The 27,547-nt window shown below is 38.4% G+C and overlaps 1 non-coding gene across 1 annotated transcript; it reads left to right on the plus strand.

The window, feature by feature from the left end:
• Positions 1–2,921: 2,921 nt before the first annotated feature.
• LOC148573692 (small nucleolar RNA R71) lies at positions 2,922–3,029 on the plus strand. Its single transcript, XR_015906389.1, has one exon. It is a non-coding gene; the product is annotated as a small nucleolar RNA R71 (small nucleolar RNA).
• The last annotated feature ends 24,518 nt before the right edge of the window (positions 3,030–27,547 follow it).

Genomic DNA, 27,547 nt, shown 5'->3' on the forward strand with positions numbered 1-27,547 from the left:
AACAAATTCAAAAATATGCACTGTTCAAGCATTCATTCAGAAAGACAAAAGTATTGCCACCACATCAAAATAATTAATCTGTTATAAAATTCGAAATTCATGCACTTCTTTTTCTTTTTCAATTAAAAACATTTTTCATTTAAGAAAGGTGATGGATTCATTTTCATTGCTTTAAGGCATAGACACTTAGACACTAGTGATCATGTAATAAAGATACAAACATAAATAAACATAAAGCATAAAATTTGAAAAACAGAAAATAAAGAACAAGGAGATTAAAGAACGGGTCCACCTTAGTGATGGCGGCTTGTTCTTCCTCTTGAAGATCTAATGGAGTGCTTGAGCTCCTCAATGTCTCTTCCTTGCCATTGTTGCTCCTCTCTCATGACTCTTTGGTCTTCTCTAATTTCATGAAGGAGGATAGAATGTTCTTGGTGCTCCACCCTTAGTTGTCCCATGTTGGAACTTAATTCTCCTAGGGAGGTGTTGATTTGCTCCCAATAGTTTTGTGGAGGAAAATGCATCCCTTGAGGCATCTCATGGATTTCATGGTGAGAAATTTTCTCATGTCTATGAGTGGAATCTCTTGTTTGCTCCATCCTTTTCTTAGTGTTGGGCTTATCCTCATCAATGAGGGTGTCTTCCTCTATGTCAATTCTAGCTGAATTGTAGAGGTGACAAATGAGATGAGGGAAGGCTAACCTTGCCAAAGTAGAGGACTTGTCCGCCACCAGGATTTTTGAGAAAGAGGTATTGAGGTGATTGGTGAATGGGTGAAGAAGAGAGAGAGATGTGGGGTAGGTAGGGATCCTGTGGGGTCCACAGATCCTGAGGTGTCAAGGATATCTCATTCCTGCACCAAGTGGCATACAAAAATGCCCCTTTCTGCCAATCCTGGCGTTAAACGCCAGCCTGGTGCCCATTTCTGGCATTAAACACCCAGAATGGTGCCAGACTAGGCGTTTAACGCCCATTCTGCTACCCTTACTGGCGTTTAAACGCCAGTAGGTTTCTCCTCCAGGGTGTTCTGTTTTTAATACTATTTTTCCTTCTGTTTTTGCTTTTTCAATTGTTTTTTGTGACTTCACATGATCATCAACCTACAGAAAATATAAAATAACAAAAGAAAATAGAAATTTAACATAGATAATTAAAGATTGGATTGCCTCCCAACAAGTGCTTTTTTAATGTCAATAGCTTGACAGTGGGCTCTCATGGAGCCTCACAGATGTTTAGAGCAATGTTGGAACCTCCCAACACCAAACTTTAGAGTTTGAATGTGGGGGTTCAACACCAAACTTAAAGTTTGGTTGTGGCCTCCCAACACCAAACTTAGAGTTTGACTGTGGGGGCTCTGTTTGTCTCTGTATTGAGAGAAGCTCTTCATGCTTCCTCTCCATGGTTACAGAGGGATATCCTTGAGTTTTAAACACAAGGGAGTCTTTATTCACTTGAATGATCAATTCTCCTCTATCAACATCAATTACAGCTTTTGCTGTGGCTAGGAAGGGTCTGCCAAGGATGATGAATTCATCCATACACTTCCCAGTCTCTAGGATTATGAAATTAGCAGGGATGTAGTGGCCTTTAACTTTTACCAAGACATCCTCTACAAGTCCATAAGCCTGTCTCTTTGAATTATCTGCCATCTCCAGTGAGATTCTTGCAGCTTGTACATCAATGATCCCTAGCTTCTCCATTACAGAAAGAGGCATGAGGTTTATGCTTGACCCTAGGTCACACAGAGCCTTCTCAAAGGTCATGGTGCCTATGGTACAAGGTATTGAGAACTTTCCAGGATCTTGTCTCTTCAGAGGTAATTTCTGCCTAGTCAAGTCATCCAGTTCTTTAGTGAGCAATGGAGGTTCATTCTCCCAAGTCTCATTACCAAATAACTTGGCGTTTAGCTTCATGATTGCTCCAAGGTACTTAACAACTTGCTCTTCAGTAACATCTTCATCCTCTTCAGAGGAAGAATACTCATCAGAGCTCATGAATGACAGGAGTAAATTCAATGGAATCTCTATGGTCTCTGTGTGAGCCTCAGATTCCCATGGTTTCTCATCAGGGAATTCCATGGAGGCTAGTGAACGTCTATTGAGGTCTTCCTCAGTGGCGATCACTGCCTCTTCCTCCTCTCCAGGTTCGGCCATGTGAGACGTGTTTATGGCCTTGCACTCTCTCTTTGGATTCTCTTCTGTATTGCTTGGGAAAATACTAGGAGGGAGTTCAGTAATCTTCTTACTCAGCTGACCCACTTGTGCCTCCAAATTTCTAATGGAGGACCTTGTTTCAGTCATGAAACTTTGAGTGGTTTTAATTAGATCAGAGTCTTTAGTTGCTAAGTCAGAGTGGCTCTGCATAGAATCCTCTGTCTGTTGCTGAGAAGATGATGGAAAAGGCTTGCTATTGCTAAACCTGTTTCTTCCACCATTACTGTTGTTGAAACCTTGTTGAGGTCTCTGTTGATACTTCCATGAGAGATTTGGATGATTTCTCCATGAAGGATTATAGGTATTTCCATAGGGTTCTCTCATGTAATTCACCTCTTCCATTGCTGGGTTCTCAGGATCATAAGCTTCTTGTTTAGATGAAGCTTCTTTGGTACTGCCTGTTGCTGCTTGCATTCCAGACAGACTCTGAGAAATCATATTGACTTGTTGAGTCAATATTTTGTTCTGAGCTAGTATGGCATTCAGAGTATCAATTTCAAAAACTCCTTTTTTCTGATTTGTCCCATTATTCACAGGATTCCTTTCAGAGGTGTACATGAATTGGTTATTTGCAACCATTTCAATGAGTTCCTGAGCTTCTGCAGGTGTCTTCTTCAGATGAAGAGATCCTCCAGCAGAGCTGTCCAATGATATCTTGGACAGTTCAGACAGACCATCATAGAAGATACCTATGATGCTCCATTCTGAAAGCATGTCAGAAGGACACCATCTGATCAATTGCTTGTATCTTTCCCAAGCTTCATAGAGGGATTCACCTTCCTTCTGCCTGAAGGTTTGGACTTCCACTCTAAGCTTACTCAATTTTTGAGGTGGAAAGAACTTTGCCAAGAAGGCATTAACTAGCTTTTCCCAGGAGTTCAGGCTTTCTTTAGGTTGTGAGTCCAACCATGTCCTAGCTCTATCTTTTACAGCAAAAGGGAAGAGCATAAGTCTGTAGACCTCAGGATCAACCCTATTGGTCTTGATAGTGTCACAGATTTGCAAGAATTCAGCTAAGAACTGATGAGGATCTTCCAATGGAAGTCCATGAAACTTGCAATTCTGTTGCATTAGAAAAACTAATTGAGGCTTAAGCTCAAAGTTGTTTACTCCAATGGCAGGGATTGAGATGCTTCTCCCATAGAAGTCGGGAGTAGGTGCAGTAAAGTCACCAAGCACCTTCCTTGCATTGTTGGCATTGTTGTTGTTCTCGGTTGCCATGGCTTCTTCTTGTTTGAAAAGCTCTGTTAGGTCCTCTACAGAGAGTTGTACTTTAGCTTCTCTTAGCTTTCTCTTCAAGGTCCTTTTAGGTTCAGGATCAGCCTCAACAAGAATGCTTTTGTCCTTGCTCCTGCTCATATGAAAGAGAAGAGAGCAAGAAAGTATGGAATCCTCTATGTTACAGTATAGAGATTCCTTGAAGTGTCAGAGGCAAAGAAGAATAGAAGGAGAAGGTAGATAGAAGAGAATTCTAACTTATCAAGAAGGATAGAGTTCGAATTGCACCTTGAGGAGGAGTGTTAGTCCCTAAAATAGAAGGATGTGAGAAGAGGGGAAGAATTTTCGAAATTAAAGTAAAAGATTTTTAAAATAATAAAAAGAAATTTGAAAATTTGATTGAGATTTTCGAAAATTAAGATTGGAAAAGAAATTAAGTGATTTTGAAAAAGATTTTGAAATTAGAAATTAAAAAGATATGATTGAAAATTAATTTTAAAAAAGATGTGATTGAAAAGATATGATTGAGAAGATATGATTGAAAATCAAATTAAAAAAGAAAGTTTTAAAATTAAAGTTGATTACTTGACTAACAAGAAATTAAAAGATATGCTTCTAAAATTTAAAATTTGATCCTTTCTTAATAGGCAAGTAACAACTTGAAATTTTTGAAGTAAATCATTAATTGTAGCAAGGATTTTCGGACATAATAAAAAATAAAAAATGGAAAGAAATTGATTTTGAAGAGATATGATTGAAAAGATATGATTTGAAAAAGATTTGATTTTGAAAAATTATGAAGATTTGAAAAAAATTTGGATTAAAAACAAAATCTTCCCTCTAGTGTCCTCCTGGCGTTAAACGCGCACCCTGGCTGGCGTTTAAACGCCAGTTTTCCTTCTTCACTGGACGTTTTGAACGCCCAGCTTTTTCTGTTTAATTCCTCTGCTGAATGTTCTGAATCTTCAATTCTCTGTATTATTGACTTGAAAAGACACAATTTTGAACATATTTTTGAATTTTTAATGATGAGAAACAATAAAAAATGCAACTAAGATCAAATAAACAATGCATGCAAGACACCAAACTTAAAAATTGACACTAAGATACATAAAATATTTTTTATTTTTATGATTTTATAAATTTTTTTGTGATTTTTCGAAAATAATATGGAAAAGAGAATAAAGAGATTCAAAATTTTTAATAAGAATTCCAGGAATCATGCAATGTTAGTCTAAAGCTTCAGTCTAAAGAGATTAGACATGGCTAGCCAAGCTTCAGCAGGACATTACATTTAGCAGCTAAATTGATGAGAATCAATCAGCTTTTGTGATGATAAGAACATCACCTTGAAACTCTAGAATTCATTCTTAAAAATTCTGAAAAATAAAAAGAAAAGTACCTAATCTAAGCAACAAGATGAACCGTCAGTTGTCCAAACTCGAACAATCCCCGGCAATGGCGCCAAAAACTTGGTGCACGAAATTGTGATCATCAACAATGGCACCAAAGACTTGGAGCTCTCAAACGTGAATCACACTTTGTCACAATTCCGCACAACTAACCAGCAAGTGCACTGGGTCGTCCAAGTAATACCTTACGTGAGTAAGGGTCGATCCCACGGAGACTGTCGGCTTGAAGCAAGCTATGGTCATCTTGTAAATCTCAGTCAGGCAGATTTAAATGGTTATGAAGGATTGATAATTAAAGATAAATAAAACATAAAATAAAGATAGAGATAGAGATACTTATGTAATTCATTGGTAGGAATTTCAGATAAGCGTATGAAGATGCTTTGTTCCTCCTGAACCTCTGCTTTCCTATTGCCTTCTTCCAATCATTCATACTCCTTTCCATGGCAAGCTTTATGTTGGGCATCACCGTTGTCAATGGCTACTTTCCGTCCTCTCAGTGAAAATGTTCTACGCACGCTGTCACCGCACGGCTAATCATCTGTCGGTTCTCGATCATGTTGGAATAGGATCCATTGATCCTTTTGCGTCTGTCACACGCCCAACACTTGTGAGTTTGAAGCTCGTCACAGTCATTCCTTCTCAGATCCTACTCAGAATACCACAGACAAGGTTTAGATGTTCCAGATCTCAGGAATGGCCACCAATAATTCTAGCCTATACCACGAAGGTTCTAATCTTAGATTAGAAACCCAAGAGATACACATTCAAGCTTGTTTGAATGTAGAACGGAAGTGGTTGTCAGGCACACATTCATAGGTGAGAATGGTGATGAGTGTCACATAATCATCACATTCATCATGTTCTTGTGTGCGAATGAATATCTTAGAGAAGAAATAGGCTTGAGTTGAATAGAAAAACAATAGTACTTTACATTAATTCATGAGGAACAGCAGAGCTCCACACCTTAATCTACGGTGTGTAGAAACTCCACCGTTAAAAATACATAAGAACAAGAAGTCTAGGCATGGCCGTGAGGCCAGCCTCAAACATGAACAGGTCTATGAAAGTATGAAAATACAATAGCAAAAGGTCCTATTTATAGAAAACTAGTAGCCTAGGGTTACAGAAATAAGTAATTAATGCAGAAATCTTCTTCCGGGCCCATTTGGTGTGTGCTTGGGCTGAGCATTGAAGCTTCCATGTGTAGAGACTTTTCTTGGAGTTAAACGCCAGCTTTTGTGTAAGACCCAGAATCTTTGAAAAGTCTTATTATGATCAAGTCTCAAATCATATAGTTATTTATAGCCTTAATTTCAGAGATTACTTTCTTAAGGATAATTAAAGCAAGTTTTGATTTATTGAATTTGAAATAAATTGAGATTATTATCCAATTTTATAATTATTGGATTATTTTCTATATTTTGATTATAAAGTTGTTAATGGTGAAATAATAAGGATTTCTGTATGGTTTGGATTAAATAATTAATTTTTTAAATATTAATATTGCTACTTTGGAAAATAAAGGATTTAATTATATTATTCCTAGTTATTTGGTTGGGACATTTTATTGAAAATAATTTGTAAAAATTAATGGGCAAATAGTATTTTTCTATATACAATTAGTGTTGGATTTAATTTGGGTTTCAATTATTATATTATTCCCAATTTTATTTGAAATTACAAAAATGCCCCTAACCCTAATTTTCAAAATAATGAAACCCTAACCCAGTGACCCGATACCCGACCCGGTTCCCTCTTCACTCACACCCAGCAGCAGCAACGCACTCTTCCCCCCTTTCTCCTTTCACGCGCAGTAGTAGTAGGGAAAAGGAATCAGGCAACAGCCTCACCCTCCCTCAGCGTAGTAACACACACACACGCAGTTTCCTTGTTTTCCCTGAACGATAGAAACAAAGAAAGAGAGATCTGAGGGGGAGTAGAGGAGATCGGAGGAGAAGGAGGGGAGGGGGGCTTTTGCCGCCGCCTCCATCACGCGCCACTGCCGACCTGGAACCACCGCCAACGCGTCCTGCCGTTGCCGCCACCGTGAAGCCGCTGATCTAGCCTGAGTGAGAGAGAGATCGAGGCGAGCTTTGAGGAAGGGAGCTGCGCAAAAATGGAGAACGCCGCCGTCCCTTGCCGCGATCGAGGCTCGCTGCCGTCGCGTTGCTCTGGTCTGTCGCACCGCCACTGTCGTCCAGGGAAGATCGCCGTTGTTTCTGTGTCCTCCAACGGCGCCGCTACACGAGCCGGAGGAACTCGTCCCTGTTGAGCCGCCGCCGCCACTGCTAGGGTTTGTCGCCGCCGTGCCGTTGGGAGGAAGGCCGTCCAGTCACACCGAGCAGGAGAGACAGAGAGAGTTGAGGCCGAGCTGGGGGTACAACCACTGCAACCAGCCACCGATCACATCGCCTCCGTCGGAACCGCCGCCGTCGCTACCAGCTTTACCTCCGACGTGGCTGATTATGGGTGAAAAGGGGGCGAAGCTGCCTCTGCCACCGGAAGACGCCACTACCGTCAGCGGGAAAATTCTGTCGGTAAGGGTTTTAAGTTGGTTCTCCTTTCCGTTGAGTTTTTGGGAACCTCATTGTCACTGCATATGGTTCAGGTCATCGCTGCCGCTTGAGGTGGCTGCCAGGCTACCGCCAAACCAGCTCAGAGACCACCGCTGTTTCGGTTCAGCCGGTTCGGTAAGCGTTTCGATCTGAAAGCCCTCTAGTTACTGCTCTATTATACGTTGAGGAGTTGTAGCATTTGTTGTTATGAGAGTTAATCTCGGTTATTATATATTGTGATTAGAGTCGTTGTGGTTGCTGAGAAAACGGTTTGGAGATGAGGTTTTGGTAGCCGGGATTTTGATTGCTGATTTCGGGTCGAGGCGGAAAGGACTAAGTGACGCGTTTGAGTTATGGAATTTACGTTTTGAGGTAGGGGCGCTTTCCGAAAACTATAGTTCATTATTGGAATTATTACATATGGGTACTGATGTGAGATATTGTGTATTTGGTGATTGTATCTGCCTTATGTATTATTTGATTGACTCGAATGACTATGGATGTTGGTTTGGCTGAATTATTGTGTGGCTTGTGAAATGTAATGTTTGAAGTTGATTCTTTAAAGATTTGAAATGAGTTTAATCCGTTGAGGATCAGTTTGAATTGAGTCAATTATTTTGATGATGTGAAAGATAAAATACTCTTGAAATTCAGCCTGGGTTGCTTTAATTGATTTGGTTTTGATAAATGATTTATTGCTGAACCGATTTTTTAAAGCTTTAGAAATGAGTTAAATCGGTTGATATTGAGTTGATTTTTGAAATGGTTTCCTTGAGATATGCCACTGAGGCGACTATTGGATTTAGCTTGATTTTGAATTGATTTCTGGTTTTGAGCTGTCGAAAAGGAATGAGAAACAGTTTAGTTGGGACCCGAACTGGGTGGCAAAAGTCCAAGTTTTAGGGGAGGTGCTGCCGAAATTTCTATAAAAATCCGAGTCTTTATTGAAATGTTGTCTAGCAAATGATGAGTTAAAGACTTCTACTATTTTATTTGAATTATCACGAAAAGGATGATTCATGCTTTCGAAATGAGTTAGTAAAGAGGAAATTGTGATTTAGTCTTGCTTCTTAAGAAAGACATTGTATCTCTTTCAGGAGGAAGTTATTTAGATGAAACTTGTGTTTTAAAGCTGTTTGAATGTGAAAAGGGTTTATGCCTTTGAATTTGACTTGGGGGTTTCAATTAAAGAAGTTTTAATGATTTTGAAAAGACCTGAATGTCTATTGACAAATTTCATTTTGAAATGTTTTGAGAAAGGTTTTAAGTACTCTTTGGATTCTGAATTCTTACAAGACTAAGGCAATTTTGAATAGTGAAACGCTTTAGAATTTATCATGGGGGTTGAAGCTGGTTTTGCCTAGGTAAAGGAAACGGCTTTGAAAGAAGTAAATGATTACGTGACTCGGTTTGGCTTAGATCCTATTTTATTACTCAAATCGGAAAGCCAATGTTTTAATGATTTTAAATGAATTTGGCGAAATGAGTTATGTTATTCTCCCCTAAAGACTTGGGACTCTGCCGAGAAACTTTTGTTATAAAATCTCATTGTTGGATGGGTGATTTTGAATATCTCAAAGAGGCTTTTAACTTGCTATGATTATGGAAGTTTTGGAAAGAGGATGCCGAGAGTGGCATTGTTTTAAAAGGGGAATTTACCTTGAGTAAAAGTGACTTATGAGCCTGAGATGATTTGAGAAATGAGATCTTTAAAGCCAAGGCTGAAAAGAGTTGAAACTTGATTTCAAAGTGAAATGAATTGAGAAAATGATTTATGGCTTAAATGCCGATTTCATAAATCTGATGATTTTGAATGGTGGAAGTGCTGTTTTATTATGAGTCGGAATGGCTATGTATGATTATGAATATTGACTGGTTCTGGATTGAACCGTGAGCCGGAATGGCTGTGTGTGATTATCAATATTGGCTGGTTCTGGACTGAACCGTAAGCCGGATGGCTGAGATGGATGTTGATCTATGAATGAGAATGAATGCATGTATATGCTGAATTATTGATAATTGTGATTTTGCACTTCCACCATCGGAGATGAGGGTTTCCCTGGGTAGTAGCAATGGCTAGCCACCACGTGCTCCAGGTTGAGACTCGAAGCTCTGTTAACCCTATGTCGTAAGTGTGGCCGGACACTGGGAAAGGCCCGGATGAGCTCGCCCCCGTAAATATTCACCAGTGAGGGTGATGGATTTGGATCATGATTATGATCAAGTTTATGATGAGTATAACTCGAGTTGGGGATGCACGACAGAGGGACAGTCCAATGGTTAGCTACCAGGACTTGTCGGGTTGGCTCTATAACCGACAGATGATATCATCAGCCACTAGGGACAGGCATGCATCATATGCAATTGTGTGACATTGTTTGGGTGTGCATATTATACTTGGTTTGCCTATGTGATTAATTGCTAACTGTTCTACTTGTAATAACTGTTTGTTTGTGCTTGAACTTCCTATCTGTGTTTGCATCTGGTACTCTGTTGGATTGTGGTGATTGGTTGTTAGTTGGATTGTTTGGGCCTAGGGCCGTGGTTGGAAAGAGATGAACTGATGGTTGATTTCGGTTTTGTGTTTCTGGTTTGGAATAAAATTATGAAAGGCTATTTTGGTTCCGCATAGATAAACCGTTTTGAAAGGCTTTTGAGAATTGAACGGTTCTTCTTTCCGAAAAGATTTCCGACTTTACTTTCATTGAAAACCGTTATTTTTGAAAAGAGGCATAAGACGGTTATGAATCACCGGTGCGGTTATCTTCACGTATCCTATTACAGTAATTCGCAAAAACCCTCTACTGAGAACCCTTTCGAGGATGATGTTCTCACCCCCCTACATTTTTCCCCTTTCAGGATATGGGCGCAGAAGTTACGAAGAGCTTATCTAATTGTTGTTGTGATGCTCTGTATTGTTTAGTTATGGTTTATTGTACCCTCGCCTTTATCTTGATATAATCTGTAAGAGGGATAGGGATTGTATTGGATTATGTTTGTAATATTATTCATATATATATTTGTATATATATAAGGATGCACTCTTTATGAGTTTTGTAAGTTGTATGGTACTTATGGATGTATGTTATCGGATGAAAGTATTTTTGGGAGCGGTAATGCGGTTTAAAGTTTCAAACAGGCTCATATTTTAGTATTAAATAATATAAGTGTCGTCGTAATGTCCGAGCTATCAGAGTCGCGCAGCCGGAAGCGTGAGCTTTGGTAGTTAGGGTGTTACATTATGGTATCAGAGCAGTTCTTCCTGTAGAGCCTGAGGAATGGACTGCCTATGCTTCTGTTGCATGCTCTGAGCGTTTGTCATGTATTAGGTCTTGTCGAATGACGAGAATTAGAGCTTTATGCACATGACGATCTATTGATTAACGCCGTTAGTCTTGCATTGCATAATTCTTGGTATTAAGTTTGGCCGGCTTAATACTAGTGAATTATGTATATGAAAGCACTGATGGGTTATCATAGATGGAGTCCGAGTTTTGAGTAAAGCGAATTGCGGGTTTTGGAAAAGTTGGAAAACTATTTCTCGAGGCTATTCAGTTGTGTGTCTTGAATTTTGTTCGAGTCGACCCGTTCTTTTATATCCTAACTTGAAGTTCTTGTTTGCTAGTCCTTTTGAAAAGTAGTTTGATTTTTCAACTCTATTCCTCTATCCATATGCATTCTTGTTTGACCTTAAGTGCATATGCTGGTTTAAGATCCTTGTTGCATCTATCTTCCTCTGTTTGAGTTCTTCTTGATTCAAGTATTCTTTGATATAGCCTTGAACTTGTCTTAATGTGCTGTGCATTTTAACTCCGGGTTCCGAGTTCATTCTTAGAGAAATTGTTAATTCAGTGTTCCTCTTATTTGACAGTGAATTAAAGCCAATTTTGAGATTTTTATAAAGTTGCTGTTGATTAGATAAGTACTTATCTATATATGAATCTTTGAAGGTTTCTTATAAAGTTTAATAACTATTTATCTCTAATACCCCGCATGTACTTTTACTGGTTTACGGAACTGCACTTATTTTAAAGGTAAATTGACTTTCTAGTAATTCTACTATAGCTCCAGTGCACATCTTCATTTGATTATGTATTTGGATATTTTTCAAAATTTTGAAAAGAAAGGATTTACCATTTTTGTCTCGGTTGAGTTTCGTTTGATAAACTTTACTCAATTCATTTTGATTTGAGTTTGATTTAGCATACTACATGGCTTATGCCATTGTTGTTCTTTGAAAATGTTGGACTCATAGCTTTCTTCCTATGAACGGACTAAATTCTCTATTAAATCTTCCATCTCCATGAATGTCATGTTTGACCTTGTTTTTAACTGATCTTTTACATCTTGTGAATATTGCCATTGATCTTGGTTTTTCCTTTTTGTGAAACTCATTCGTATATGAGTCAGTTTGATTCGTTTCAAGTTAGTGCATTGTTTATTCTCCCATTTTCTCTACAAGAGTTTTTAGTCAAAAATTTATCATTGAGAAATTACAAATGATTGAGTTGTCTTTTTCTATGGCTTTTGTATTCTTTTGGATCAATTTAAAACTTGTTTGATGTTTCATGTCTAGTGGCTCTTGTTTGAACTACTTTAATTTAAGATCCTTTCTAGTATGGCTTGACTCCTTTTTAGTACATCTTAAACTTCTTGAATGTTCTTCTGAGATGGTGATTTTAAGAACACTTTTGGAGTCTTGCTTTGAATCTTTTAAAGAAGTATTGAATTCTCTTGTAAGAAGTTTTTAACAGAAATTATTTTCTGTTGCTTGATTGAGATTGAAACCATTGTTCAATTTTGACGAAGTTAATTTAAAGTTGGGATGCACTATTTTAAATGAAGTTTTGGAAAGTTTTCTTGTTTAGTGGAAACCGGTTCGTTTGTAACGCACCACTTGTTTCTTTACCAATTTACAAGCAAACTTTTATCTCGGATTTTCTTTTCCAAATAAAGCTTAACTTTCTCTTTCGACCTTGCTAAGATTTTTATACACGCTTGTTTGAATATGGACTTTGAGAATTTTTGAACAAGCATTTGATTCTCTTTCGAGTTTTATGATTGTTTTGGTTAGGTTGTGCACCTAATTATCTTTCTAAAATATTTGAGAAAATATTTTAGCTCTTAGCCAAACTTGTGTGCATTTTGTTTTTTAAAACTCTACATGATCTACTTCAACATGAAACTGTATTAAAGCAAAGCCACGATTATGCTTTTGTTACTCTCTTGAAGGATGTTGTTACATAACTTTTCTTTCAGACTGCGAAGTGGTTTTTCTGCAAGTTTTCGATTCTTTTAAGAACAATGTATTTGAAAGCATTTTAATTATGCTCTTGAGTTTTGTGAGCTTAGTCTTGGGTCTGAGATATTCTTTTCTGTAAACCTTATACTTCTTCGACTCAGCTTGAGTTTGTTTCAAACTGATGCGCTGGTTGTCTTCCTAATGATCCTGTTGAACTTCTTTGATCCAAGGGTTATCTTTGAAGTTGTCAATTGATTTATTTCTAGCAAACTTCATTGCTTGAGCATCCATGTTTATCTGGAATTGGATATATTCTTTCAAATCTATGAGTATTGTCTTTGACAATTGTCTCCCCTTTCTAAGATCTCGTATTCTTCTGAGTAGACTCGAGAATTATTTTGATATCACGTGCGACTTGTAGACGTAGTAACACGATGCGTTAGTCCTTTAAGACGTGATATGTGTATACGGAAGTTGAAGCGGTAGGTGTACAACGTTAAGAGTTGTGGGTGTTCTGTTCCTTGCGGACGGGTTTGCGGTTGTTAGGCTTATGATTGGCTATGAGGTTGTAAAATGATTGGTAGAGTTGGGAAATTGAAGTTTTGAAGTGGGAACGAGAATTGTCAGCGAACGTTATACCGCTGTTTAAATACCAACATGCCTTGCATCCTTTTACCACACTAATTACCACTTTGCTTTGTGAACGCCTAACTTGATTTGCACCCTATTTGGGCACCTCGAGTTTTTGTAAAGCCTTGAGCTCATGTGACCTTGTGCATTGAGCCTATCTTGTAATGTTTACCTTGCAATCACACTCTTACCTTTGTATCCTTATGCATACGACAATCCCAGTATTTGAAAACCGTATATATGATTATGTTTTGAGATATTTTTGCTTCTTCCTTAAATGTTTTCAAGGGTGAAGTGTATGAAATTTCTATCCTTTTCTATCAATTTTCGAGGGCGAAAATTTTTATAAGGTGGGTAGAATGTAAGACCCAGAATCTTTGAAAAGTCTTATTATGATCAAGTCTCAAATCATATAGTTATTTATAGCCTTAATTTCAGAGATTACTTTCTTAAGGATAATTAAAGCAAGTTTTGATTATTGAATTTGAAATAAATTGAGATTATTATCCAATTTTATAATTATTGGATTATTTTCTATATTTTGATTATAAAGTTGTTAATGGTGAAATAATAAGGATTTCTGTATGGTTTGGATTAAATAATTAATTTTTTAAATATTAATATTGCTACTTTGGAAAATAAAGGATTTAATTATATTATTCCTAGTTATTTGGTTGGGACATTTTATTGAAAATAATTTGTAAAAATTAATGGGCAAATAGTATTTTTCTATATACAATTAGTGTTGGATTTAATTTGGGTTTCAATTATTATATTATTCCCAATTTTATTTGAAATTACAAAAATGCCCCTAACCCTAATTTTCAAAATAATGAAACCCTAACCCAGTGACCCGATACCCGACCCGGTTCCCTCTTCACTCACACCCAGCAGCAGCAACGCACTCTTCCCCCCTTTCTCCATTCACGCGCAGCAGTAGTAGGGAAAAGGAATCAGGCAATAGCCTCACCCTCCCTCAGCGTAGTAACACACACACACGTAGTTTCCTTGTTTTCCCTGAACGATAGAAACAAAGAAAGAGAGATCTGAGGGGGAGTAGAGGAGATCGGAGGAGAAGGAGGGGAGGGGGGCTTTTGCCGCCGCCTCCATCACGCGCCACTGCCGACCTGGAACCACCGCCAACGCGTCCTGCCGTTGCCGCCACCGTGAAGCCGCTGATCTAGCCTGAGTGAGAGAGAGATCGAGGCGAGCTTTGAGGAAGGGAGCTGCGCGAAAATGGAGAACGCCGCCGTCCCTTGCCGCGATCGAGGCTCGCTGCCGTCGCGTTGCTCTGGTCTGTCGCACCGCCACTGTCGTCCAGGGAAGATCGCCGTTGTTTCTGTGTCCTCCAACGGCGCCGCTACACGAGCTGGAGGAACTCGTCCCTGTTGAGCCGCCGCCGCCACTGCTAGGGTTTGTCGCCGCCGTGCCGTTGGGAGGAAGGCCGTCCAGTCACACCGAGCAGGAGAGACAGAGAGAGTTGAGGCCGAGCTGGGGGTACAACCACTGCAACCAGCCGCCGATCACATCGCCTCCGTCGGAACCGCCGCCGTCGCTACCAGCTTTACCTCCGACGTGGCTGATTATGGGTGAAAAGGGGGCGAAGCTGCCTCTGCCACCGGAAGACGCCACTACCGTCACCGGGAAAATTCTGTCGGTAAGGGTTTTAAGTTGGTTCTCCTTTCCGTTGAGTTTTTGGGAACCTCATTGTCACTGCATAAGGTTCAGGTCATCGCTGCCGCTTGAGGTGGCTGCCAGGCTACCGCCAAACCAGCTCAGAGACCGCCGCTGTTTCGGTTCAGCCGGTTCGGTAAGCGTTTCGATTTGAAAGCCCTCTAGTTACTGCTCTATTATACGTTGAGGAGTTGTAGCATTTGTTGTTATGAGAGTTAATCTCGGTTATTATATATTGTGATTAGAGTCGTTGTGGTTGCTGAGAAAACGGTTTGGAGATGAGGTTTTGGTAGCCGGGATTTTGATTGCTGATTTCGGGTCGAGGCGGAAAGGACTAAGTGACGCGTTTGAGTTATGGAATTTGCGTTTTGAGGTAGGGGCGCTTTCCGAAAACTATAGTTCATTATTGGAATTATTACATATGGGTACTGATGTGAGATATTGTGTATTTGGTGATTGTATCTGCCTTATGTATTATTTGATTGACTCGAATGACTATGGATATTGGTTTGGCTGAATTATTGTGTGGCTTGTGAAATGTAATGTTTGAAGTTGATTCTTTAAAGATTTGAAATGAGTTTAATCCGTTGATGATCGGTTTGAATTGAGTCAATTATTTTGATGATGTGAAAGATAAAATACTCTTGAAATTCAGCCTGGGTTGCTTTAATTGATTTGGTTTTGATAAATGATTTATTGCTGAACCAATTCTTTAAAGCTTTAGAAATGAGTTAAATCGGTTGATATTGAGTTGATTTTTGAAATGGTTTTCTTGAGATATGCCACTGAGGTGACTGTTGGATTTAGCTTGCTTTTGAATTGATTTCTGGTTTTGAGCTGTCGAAAAGGAATGAGAAACAGTTTAGTTGGGACCCGAACCGGGTGGCAAAAGTCCAAGTTTTAGGGGAGGTGCTGCCGAAATTTCTATAAAAATCCGAGTCTTTATTGAAATGTTGTCTAGCAAATGATGAGTTAAAGAATTCTACTATTTTATTTGAATTATCACGAAAAGGATGATTCATGCTTTCGAAATGAGTTAGTAAAGAGGAAATTGTGATTTAGTCTTGCTTCTTAAGAAAGACATTGTATCTCTTTCAGGAGGAAGTTATTTAGATGAAACTTGTGTTTTAAAGCTGTTTGAATGTGAAAAGGGTTTATGCCTTTGAATTTGACTTGGGGATTTCAATTAAAGAAGTTTTAATGATTTTGAAAAGACCTGAATGTCTATTGACAAATTTCATTTTGAAATGTTTTGAGAAAGGTTTTAAGTACTCTTTGGATTCTGAATTCTTGCAAGACTAAGGCAATTTTGAAAAGTGAAACGCTTTAGAATTTATCATGGGGATTGAAGCTGGTTTTGCCTAGGTAAAGGAAACGGCTTTGAAAGAAGTAAATGATTACGTGACTCGGTTTGGCTTAGATCCTATTTTATTACTCAAATCGGAAAGCCAATGTTTTAATGATTTTAAATGAATTTGGCGAAATGAGTTATGTTATTCTCCCCTAAAGACTTGGGACTCTGCCGAGAAACTTTTGTTATAAAATCTCATTGTTGGATGGGTGATTTTGAATATCTCAAAGAGGCTTTTAACTTGCTATGATTATGGAAGTTTTGGAAAGAGGATGCCGAGAGTGGCATTATTTTAAAAGGGGAATTTACCTTGAGTAAAAGTGACTTATGAGCCTGAGATGATTTGAGAAATGAGATCTTTAAAGCCAAGGCTGAAAAGAGTTGAAACTTGATTTCAAAGTGAAATGAATTGAGAAAATGATTTATGGCTTAAATGCCGATTTCATAAATCTGATGATTTTGAATGGTGGAAGTGCTGTTTTATTATGAGTCGGAATGGCTATGTATGATTATGAATATTGACTGGTTCTGGATTGAACCGTGAGCCGGAATGGCTGTGTGTGATTATCAATATTGGCTGGTTCTGGACTGAACCGTAAGCCGGATGGCTGAGATGGATGTTGATCCATGAATGAGAATGAATGCATGTATATGCTGAATTATTGATAATTGTGATTTTGCACTTCCACCATCGGAGATGAGGGTTTCCCTGGGTAGTAGCAATGGCTAGCCACCACGTGCTCCAGGTTGAGACTCGAAGCTCTGTTAACCCTATGTCGTAAGTGTGGCCGGACACTGTGAAAGGCCCGGATGAGCTCGCCCCCGTAAATATTCACCAGTGAGGGTGATGGATATGGATCATGATTATGATCAAGTTTATGATGAGTATAACTCGAGTTGGGGATGCACGACAGAGGGACAGTCCAATGGTTAGCTACCAGGACTTGTCGGGTTGGCTCTATAACCGACAGATGATATCATCAGCCACTAGGGACAGGCATGCATCATATGCAATTGTGTGACATTGTTTGGGTGTGCATATTATACTTGGTTTGCCTATGTGATTAATTGCTAACTGTTCTACTTGTAATAACTGTTTGTTTGTGCTTGAACTTCCTATCTGTGTTTGCATCTGGTACTCTGTTGGATTGTGGTGATTGGTTGTTAGTTGGATTGTTTGGGCCTAGGGCCGTGGTTGGAAAGAGATGAACTGATGGTTGATTTCGGTTTTGTGTTTCTGGTTTGGAATAAAATTATGAAAGGCTATTTTGGTTCCGCATAGATAAACCGTTTTGAAAAGCTTTTGAGAATTGAACGGTTCTTCTTTCCGAAAAGATTTCCGACTTTACTTTCATTGAAAACCGTTGTTTTTGAAAAGAGGCATAAGACGGTTATGAATCACCGGTGCGGTTATCTTCACGTATCCTATTACAGTAATTCCCAAAACCCTCTACTGAGAACCCTTTCGAGGATGATGTTCTCACCCCCCTACATTTTTCCCCTTTCAGGATATGGGCGCAGAAGTTACGAAGAGCTTATCTAATTGTTGTTGTGATGCTCTGTATTGTTTAGTTATGGTTTATTGTACCCTCGCCTTTATCTTGATATAATCTGTAAGAGGGATAGGGATTGTATTGGATTATGTTTGTAATATTATTCATATATATATATTTGTATATATATAAGGATGCACTCTTTATGAGTTTTGTAAGTTGTATGGTACTTATGGATGTATGTTATCGGATGAAAGTATTTTTGGGAGCGGTAATGCGGTTTAAAGTTTCAAACAGGCTCATATTTTAGTATTAAATAATATAAGTGTCGTCGTAATGTCCGAGCTATCAGAGTCGCGCAGCCGGAAGCGTGAGCTTTGGTAGTTAGGGTGTTACATTTTGTGCCAGTTTTGGCGTTTAACTCCAGCTTTTGTGCCAGTTCTGGCGTTTTGACGCCAGAATTCTTAAGCTGACTTGGAACGCCTGTTTGGGCCATCAAATCTCGGGCAAAGTATGGACTATTATATATTTCTGGAAAGCCCAGAATATCTACTTTCCAACGCAATTGAGAGCATGCCAATTGGGATTTCGTAGCTCCAAAAAATCCACTTTAAGTGCAGGGAGGTCAGAATCCAACAGCATTTGCAGTCCTTTTTCAGCCTCTGAATCAGATTTTTGCTCAGGTCCCTCAATTTCAGTCAGAAAATATCTGAAATCATAGAAAAACACACAAACTCATAGTAAAGTCTAGAAATTTGATTTTTATTTAAAAACTAATAAAAACATAATAAAAACTAACTAAAATATGCTAAAAACATACTAAAAACAATGCCAAAAAGCGTATAAATTATTCTCTCATCAAGCCACTTGTAATCAATGCACATACACACCATCCCATGACGGTTCTTGTAGGAATAAGCTCATTCTTTTCATTCTTGATCATTGTCACCCCTCCTTTCTTGGGAACCACTTGCACAGGACTGACCCATGGACGGTTAAAAATTGGGTAAATTATTTCGGCCTCCCAAAGCTTTATAACTTTTTTTTGGACCACCTCTTTCATAGTTGGATTGAGCCGCCTTTGTGGTTGCACTACTGGTTTAGCATCTTCTTCAAGTAAGATATTGTGCATACACTTAGCTGGACTAGTCCTCTTCAAATCACCAGTGATCCATCTAAGAGCTGTTTTATGGCTCTTGAGCACTTGTATTAAGGCTTCCTCTTCCTCATGTCTTAGAGAGGAGATAATAATCACTAGATAAGAATCATGCTCAGCTAGAAATGCATACTTTAAAGAGGGAAGCAATGGCTTCAATTCAAGCTTCGGTGGCCCTTCCTCCTTAGGTGGTATTTTTGGTTCCCTCTCTTGAGGTGGTAAATTATCAATCTTAAGTAAATCATCCTCTAGAGGGGGCTCCAAAACACCATCAAGCTCTCTAGCTTCAAAAATATCTTGAATTAGTGGGTCACTAAGATCAACTCTCATACATCCCTCAAAATCATTAGGATGTTACAAGGCCTTAAGCACATTAAGTACAACCTCTTTTTTATTGACTCTCAGAGTCAATTCACCCTTTTGCACATTAATAAGGGCTCTCCTTGTAGCTAAAATGGGTGTCCCCAAAATAATAGAGACATTCTTATCCTCTTCCATATCTAATATAACAAAATCCGCAGTAAAAATAAAAGGTCCCACTTTCACCAATAAATTCTCAACAACTCCAAGAGAAAATTTAATTGAATGGTCATCAAGTTGAAAAGAAATATGAGTGAATTTTACCTCATCAATTTGGATCTTTCTCATTAAGAAAAGTGGCATGAGATTGATGCTAGCTCCAAGATCACATAATGCCCTCTAAATAGTAATATCACCAATGGTGCAAGGAATCAAAAAGCTTCTCGAATCTTGCATCTTCTCAGAGAGATCCTTCTGAATAATAGCATTACATTCCTTTGTGAGCACCACAGTTTTATTCTCATTCCAATTTCTCTTGTCAGTCAACAATTCCTTCATAAACTTAGCATAAAGAGCCATTTGCTCAAGAGCCTCTACAAAAGAAATGTTGATTTGAAGCCTTCTGAAGACCTCTAAAAATCTTGAAAATTACTTGTCTTTGGATGCCTTTTGAAGTATCAGAAGATATAGCATTTTTTATTTGTACTCAGATGCTGGAGACTTCACTAGATATTGCTCAAGATCAATTGGAAAGGGGTTATCCGAATGCCTTGGAGGGGTGTGCTCTACTCTGTCCTCAGTCTTCTGTGGAGCTTCTTTTTCAATCGGCTTGTCACTAACTTTTTCTTCTGAACCTGCTATCTTACCACTTCTCATATGTATGGCCTTGCACTCTTTCCTTGGGTTACCACTTAGTTCTCTGACCCCTTTTCTGTCTCTAATCTCAATATCAAACTCCTAAAGGAGCACCCACCTAATCAACCTTGGGTTAGCATCCTGTTTGGTTAGAAGGTACTTAAGAGCAGAATGGTCAGTAGAAACAATAACCTTAGAACCAATCAAATAGGACCTAAACTTATCAAAAGTATAAACTGCACCTAATAACTCCTTTTCTGTAGTTGTGTAATTACTTTGCGCGTCATTTAGCACATGGCTAGCATAGTAAATGATGTGCAAAAACTTTTCTTGTCTTTATCCCAAGACAGCTCCTATAGCATGATCATTGGCATCACATATCAATTCAAATGGTAAATCTCAGTTAGGAGGAACTATGATGGGAACAGAGACAAGCTTAGCTTTCACAGTCTCAAAAGCATGCAAACAATCATCATCAAAACAAAAAAGAATGTCCGTAACCAAGAGGTTGCTCAAAGGCTTATCAATCTTAGAATTTTTTTTATAAATCTTCTATAAAAGTCTGCATGTCCTAAGAAACTCTGGATTGCCTTTGCATTAGTGGGTGGTGGTAATTTTTCAATTACCTCCACCTTAGCTTTATCAGCCTCTATTTCTTTACTTGAAATTCGGTGCCCAAGAACAATACCTTCAGTTACCATAAAATGACATTTTTTCCAATTCAAAACAAGGTTTGTTTCTTGGCACCGTTTCAAGACCAAGGAAAGGTGTCTCAGGTAAGAATCAAAAGAATTACCAAATAGAGAAAAATCATCTATAAATACCTCGATAAACTTTTCAACCATGTCAGAAAATATGGAAAGCATGCACCTCTAAAAAGTTGTTGGGGCATTACACAATCCAAACGGCATCCTTCAGTAAGCAAATACACCAAAGGGGCATGTGAATGCCATCTTTTCTTGGTCTTGAAGGTCCACTGTAATCTGGTTATAGCCAGAATAACCATCCAGAAAACAATAAAATGCATGTCCAGCTAACCTCTCAAGTATCTGATCAATGAAAGGTAAGGGAAAGTAATCTTTCCTTGTTGCAGTGTTGACCCCTTGTAATCAATGCACATACACACCATCTCATGACAGCTTTTGTAGGAATAAGCTCATTCTTTTCATTCTTGACCATTGTCACCCCTCCTTTCTTGGGAACCACTTGCACAGGACTCACCCATGGACGGTCAAAAATTGGGTAAATTATTTCGGCCTCCCAAAGCTTTATAACTTTTTTTTGGACCACCTCTTTCATAGTTGGATTGAGCCGCCTTTGTGGTTGCACTACTGGTTTAGCATCTTCCTTAAGTAAGATCTTGTGCATACACTTAGCTGGACTAGTCCTCTTCAAATCACCAATGATCCATCTAAGAGCTGTTTTATGGCTCTTGAGCACTTGTATTAAGGATTCCTCTTCCTCATGTCTTAGAGAGGAGATAATAATCACTAGATAAGAATCATGCTCACCTAGAAATGCATACTTTAAAGAAGGAAGCAATGGCTTCAATTCAAGCTTCGGTGGCCCTTCCTCCTTAGGTGGAATTTTTGGTTCCCTCTCTTGAGGTTGAAAATTATCAATCATAAGCAAATCATCCTCTAGAGGGGGCTCCAAAACACCATCAAGCTCTCCAACTTCAAAAATCTCATGAATTAGTGGGTCACTAAGATCAACTCTCATACATCCCTCAGAATCATTAGGATGTTACAAGGCCTTAAGCACATTAAGTACAACCTCTTCTTTATTGACTCTAAGAGTCAATTCACCCTTTTGCACATTAATAAGGCTCTTCCTGTAGCTAAAATGGGTGTTCCCAAAATAATAGAAGCATTCTTGTCCTCTTCCATATCCAATATAACAAAATCCGCAGAAAAAATAAAAAGTCCCACTTTGACCAATAAATTCTAAACAACTCCAAGAGAAAATTTAATTGAACGGTCATCAAGTTGAAGAGAAATACGAGTGGATTTTACCTCATCAATTTGGATCTTTCTCATTAAGAAAAGTGGCATGAGATTGATGCTAGCTCCAAGATCACATAATGCCCTCTAAATAGTAATATCACCAATGGTGCATGGAATCAAAAAGCTTCCCGAATCTTGCATCTTCTCAGGGAGATCCTTCTGAATAATAGCATTACATTCCTTTGTGAGTACCATAGTTTTACTCTCATTCCAATTTCTCTTGTTAGTCAACAATTCCTTCATAAACTTAGCATAAAGAGGCATTTGCTCAAGAGCATCTACAAAAGGAATGTTGATTTGAAGCCTTCTGAAGACCACTAAAAATCTTGAAAATTACTTGTCTTTGGATGCCTTTTGAAATCTCAGAGGATATAGCATTTTTGACTTGTACTCAGATGCTAGAGACTTCACTAGATATTGCTCAAGATCAATTAGAAAGGGGTTGTCCGAATGCCTTGGAGGGGTGTGCTCTACTTTGTCCTCGGTCTTCTGTGGAGCTTTTTTTTCAACCGGCTTATCTCTAACTTTTTCTTATGAACCTGCTATCTTACCACTTCTCATATGTATGGCCTTGCACTCTTTTCTTGGGTTAGGCACTGTATCACTGGGGAAGGTATTAGGAGGCCTCTTAGGTGCTTGCTTGCTCAACTGACCCCCTTGAATCTCCAAGTTTCTGAGTGAAGCTCTGATTTCCTGCATAAAACTATGAGTACTCTTGTAGAGCTCTGCAACTATAGATTCCAGGTCAGATGATTTCTGAGAATGAGAAGGTGCTTGATATTGTTGAGAGGTCTAAAACTGACAGTTGTTATTGAAGTTATTCTAATCAAAGTTTCCATGAGGAGAGGTATTGTTATTGAAGTTTGGTTGCCTCTGTGGTTGGTTTTCTCACCCAAAATATGGGTGATTCTTCCATCCCAGATTATAAGTCTTAAAAAAAGGATCATTATTGAGGGGTCTAGAGGAATTGCCCATGTAATTGACTTGTTCAAGGAAAAATTGACCATAATCATAGCTCTCACCTTGAGGAAAGACACCACTCATGCCATAAGAAGCATCTTGAATATTAATAGCTGAGACTTTCAATCCACCTAAGTGTTGAGTAATAGCATTTATCTGTTGAGACATGGCTTTATTCTGAGCAAGAAGTGTATCTAAAGCATCCATTTCTATAACTCATTTCCTCCCGATGGTCCTCTCAAAAGAATACAAATATTGGTTAGCATCATCTTGTACCTCTCTTAAGCTTCATAGAGAGGTTCACCCTCTTTCTGCCTGAAAGTATGAACATTAGTCCTGAGCTTGGTTAGCCTCTAAGGTGAAAAAAATTTAGTCAGGAACTTGCTGGCCACATTATCCCATGTATTCATGCTCCCCTTAGGCTGTGTGTCAAGCCACTACTTGGCTCTATCCTGTATAGCAAACGGAAAGATTTACAACCTATAGACATCAGGATGGACACCATTGGTCTTCATCGTATCACAAATTTTCAGGAAATTAGAGTCAAACAAAGAAAGATAAGATTTGAAATTTAAAAGTTTAAAATTAGAAATAAGATAAGATAAGTAAGCTTTAAAATTTAAAAAGAAAGATAAGATAAAGATTTAAAAAGATTTAGAAAGATAAGATTAAAAATTCAAATATTTTGAAAATCAAATTTAAAAGAGAATAAAGATTTAAAAAGACAAGAATTTGAAATTTAAAATTTTTGAAGAAGATAAGATAGGAAGGAATTAAAGTAAAAAGATATGATAAAGATTTGAAAAAGATTTTGAAATTCGAAAAGATTTAATTTTAAAATTTGAAATTAAATAAGATAAGATAATATATTTGAAATTTAAGGAAAGATAAATAGAAGATAAGATCAGGATTTAAAAAAAGATTTGAAAAGATAAGATTTGAAATTAAAATTTAAACTTTACTAATAAGAGAATACCAAATTTAAAATTTTTAAATCAAGATAATAAAAGATAGTTAAGATTTCGAAAAATTAAAGAAAGATAAAAGAGATATTTTTTGGATTTTTAAATTTTTTAAAGAAAAAGAAAAACAACTAAAAGATACCAAACTTAAAAATTTAAGATCAAATGACACAAATATTTGAAAATTAAAGAAAAAACAACTAAAAGACACCAAACTTAAAATTTTTTAAAATTAAACAAGAAAAGTCACCAAGAACAATTTGAATATCAAGATGAACACTCAAGAACAGTTTTAAAAATTTAAAGAAAAAGATGAAAATAGACGGGATACCAAACTTAAAAATTGATACAAGACTCAAACAAAAGATAAAGATTACTAAAGAAAAAAAGGGTTTTAAAAAATTTTTGAAAAAGAAAACAAAAGATACAATTAAAAGAGCAACTAAACCTTAAAGAATACCTAATCTAAGCAACAAGATAGTCCGGTAGTTTGTCAAACTCGAATAATCCCTGGCAACGGCACCAAATTTGGTGCGCAAAATTGAACTCCGCACAACTGAACTGGCAAGTGCACCGGGTCGTCCAAGTAATACCTCAGTAGAGTGAGGGTCGAATCCCACAGAGATTGTTGGATTGAGCAAGCAATGGCTATCTTGTAAATCTTAGTCAGGCGATTAGAAAAGATGGTTGTTGTTTGAAAGCATAAACGAAAGTAAAGGAAATAAAATACCAGATTAATGTGAAAACAGTGATATAGATTCAGTTAAGGCTTCGGAGATGCGTATTCTTTCTAGATTAACTTTTCTTACTGTCTACTTCAATAACGAATGATTCATTCAATGGCAGCAGTAATTGACTTACTCATGTAGCATCCTCATCAACTTAGCCTCTTCTAAACCATAGCAGTCCACCATATCCAAGCAACTCATGTAGCATCCTCATCAAGTTAACTAATGGCTTCCCATTATAGCCGAAGGTGAAGACCTAAGCAATCCACTCCCCTTCGCGATCTTACTCAAAATACCACAGACAATGTCGGATCTTTCGGATAAGGGAATGTTGCTTCTCAGACTCTAGCCTTAATGCCACAGAGACCTCAGCAACCCATGGTCAACGAGATTTTATGTCACTTATCCAAAGTCGCCCAGGTACTCTCTTGGAATCCACAATGCATTCTCTAGCTGTGATTCAATGCTATCCGGGTCAGGACTCACACGGAACCCATGTAGAACAAGGATGATTGTCACGGTTCATCCTCAATTCATGAGATGAAGAACGAAAATGCACAAGAGAATGGAATCAAACGTGTATTGAAATAAAAACAGTACTATTATTAATCCATGAGAATCAGCAGAGGTCCTAACCCTAACTTAGGAGGTTTAGTAGCTCATAGCATACAGAAAGTAATAGTAAAATGTGCAAAAGGGTAGAGATCTCTAACAGTGATAATATTTGTTCTATGTATAATAACCTAATAACTAAATAGTACAAAAGTATGATAGACTAGACTAAAGGTGCGAAAATCCATCCTTGGGCCCACTTTGGTTGAGTACTTGGGCTGAGCTTGGCATCCAACTTGAGGAATGGGCATTGAACACCCATTAGGGAGTTGATCCACGCTGCCTTGCTTCTTGGTGGGCATTGAACGCCCCAAAGAGGGGTGGTTCTTGGGCGTTCAACGCTGGCTTGTCTCCTTGGAGCGTTGAACGCCAGTTAGGGGTACCTCCTTGGCGTTCAATGCGCAATATGGGCAGGCTTCTTCGATAAAAAGTATAAGCTATTATATATTTCTCGAAAGCTTTGGAAGTTAGCTTTCTAACAACGTTGAGAACGCATCATTTGGACCTCTGTAGCTCCAAAAATGCCCATTTGAGTGCATGGAGGTCAGAATCTGACAGCGTCTGCTACGCTTTCCTTGCCTCTGAATCAGACTTTGCCAAAGCTCCTCAATTTTAGCCAGAAATTACCTGAAATAATAAAAAAACACAACTCAAAGTAGAATCCAAAAATGTGAATTTAGCACTAAAAACCTATGAAAATATAATAAAACTTAAGCAAAACATAACTAAAGCAATATAAAAATGATGCCAAAAAGCATATAAAATATCCGCTTATCATCTACCAGCTACTTCACAGTTACCTCTGATCAATGTCTCGGATCCCTCAGCACCCGCTGCAAAAGTGGTGTAAACTTTCCCCAATTGTTGCACTCTACCAATCTCATACTTTTTCTTTTCTGGGCAGTTCCAGGTCAGGTGCCTGGATTGTCCGCAGACACACTCCCATACCCATTCTGCATGGAACTCCTGGATGGTGCTTCCCGCACCTCTGGCAGTTCAAGTTCTGCTGTGGCTGCTTTCCAAACCTTCTGCCCTGATTAGCATTGTGATTTGGCCTTCTGAAGTTGCCTTGTCCTTGATTCTGTTGTGTGACAAAGCCTCCACGCTTAAAGTTCCTTCCTCTTGGTGCAAAATTCCTTCTTGGACTCCTCTGAAAAGGCATCTTCATGCTTCTCTTTTCCAAAGCCACCATCCTCACACATTCTTCAGCCACCCTACTCTTATTCACAAGTTCAGAAAACACTCTAATCTCCATCGGTGCAACAAAGCCCAGAATGTTGCTCCTAAGGCTTCCCTCGTACTTGATACACTTTCACTCAACAAAATCCTCAAGAGTACTGTGATAGATGCGGGAGAACCGGCATAGCTCCTCAAACTTATTAGTATACTCAGTAACAGTCATCTGGCATTGTTTTAAATGAAGCAATTCAAGTTTCTTGGCATTCCTAACTGAACTGGGGAAGTACTCTCTATAGAATTTTGTCCGGAACACTTTCTAAGAGATTACAACCCCATTTGGCTATAGGATATGCTGCATTCCCTGCTACTAGTTCTGACCCTCGCCTTGCAGCTGATAGATTCCAAATTTAACCCATTGATCCTTAGGAACCTGTTGAGCCTGCAGTGCCCGCTCCATAGCCTGAATCCAGTTGTCTGCTTCAGTAGGTTTTGAGGTCCCCCTGATGGTCGAAGGGTGAACCTTCAGAAATGTGGCAAGTGTCATAGGTCCCTCATCGCCATTATTCCCATTGTTTCCATGGTTTATCTAGTTACCCAGTGCTTCGGCTGTCGCCTGAATAGCCGCAACCATGTTTCCCAGTGCAGCCATGAAATCTACAGGGTTGTTCCCTGTTGGTTCAGGAGTAACATTGCTTAATCTACCCCTGCCTCGCTGGTGCGAATTTTCTAACCACAGACTAACCGGCAAGTGCACCGGGTCGTACCAAGTAATACCTTACGTGAGTAAGGGTCGATCCCACGAGGATTGATGGATCAAGCAATAATGATTGATTGATTTGCTTAGTTAGACAAATAGAAAATAGTAATTGAGAGTTCAAAAGCATTAAACAATAAAGAAGAGTTTGAAGACAGACAGGTAAATAAGTTTGGAATAAAATATGGAGAAGATAGTTAAGGTTTCAGAGTTATCTATTTTTATGGATTAACTTTTCTTATTA

The sequence above is a fragment of the Arachis ipaensis genome, chromosome B2 (assembly GCF_059453495.1).
Source record: "Arachis ipaensis isolate K30076 ecotype BB chromosome B2, ASM5945349v1, whole genome shotgun sequence".
NCBI classification, from domain to species: Eukaryota; Viridiplantae; Streptophyta; class Magnoliopsida; order Fabales; family Fabaceae; genus Arachis; species Arachis ipaensis.